The sequence below is a fragment of the Festucalex cinctus genome, chromosome 1 (genome assembly GCF_051991245.1).
Source record: "Festucalex cinctus isolate MCC-2025b chromosome 1, RoL_Fcin_1.0, whole genome shotgun sequence".
In the NCBI taxonomy this organism is placed as follows: domain Eukaryota; kingdom Metazoa; phylum Chordata; class Actinopteri; order Syngnathiformes; family Syngnathidae; genus Festucalex; species Festucalex cinctus.
In genome coordinates, this window is record NC_135411.1 from 12,946,467 (window position 1) to 12,947,374 (window position 908).

Genomic DNA, 908 nt, shown 5'->3' on the forward strand with positions numbered 1-908 from the left:
GAACACCTTTAAATAGCATTATTACATCCGTGGGAGTGGCATCACAAAGTATGGCATACTCTTTAAGGGTAGATGGAAACTTCTAAGTACCTAAAAATTCAGTATAGGACATAAGTTGTCCATTGTTATTAAACAGCTCTGTTCGGCCCAGAGACTCAATGGGTGGCGCGTCCAGCTGTGACGTCATGACGTTTTCTAATCAGCTTGCAGGGCCTTCCGGAAGGGAAGTGCCTTGGATGACTTCCTGCTCCTTCCAAACTAAATGAGCTTGTCAAGACGCTATCGGTACATACACCAATGTCGATACATTAAGCAGAAACCTAGTTTTTTCATGTTCGAAAATGAAGTCAAGCAATATATTAAGTCTATTGGTCATTCCACAAATACGAAAGCAAGCAAAACCTTATATTTATGTGAACTGTACAATATATTTTTGTAGTAGTTTATTTTCATATGTATTTATCTCCCCCTGGCTGTTGTGTTTTGTATTGTTGTTCTTTCAATAAATAATAATAATTTAAAAAAAAGACGCTATCGGTGACGCGCATGTGCAGAAGATCCATCTTGGATCTCCAACCACGACGGCAAGCATACTAGAACAAATACCTTTATTGGTACGCGATAGTGCGCGTTTGTAACAACACGATACACATGGAAAAAAAGCTCCCAGCTGTGTTACTGACTTGTCATTTCGAAGATCAGTTTATGTTCGCAATGTGATAGAGTAACGTACCGGAGTTGCTCATATGGGGAAAGTAATTAATTAGATTACTCCGTTACTGGAAAATTGACGCCGTTAGCGACGCTGTTATACCTTAACGTTGTTATATAATGGTGGCGCCATCATCTATCTAGTAACAAACACCCCAAGACTGTGAACATCATTTTTATTTCATGCCAGAAAAGGC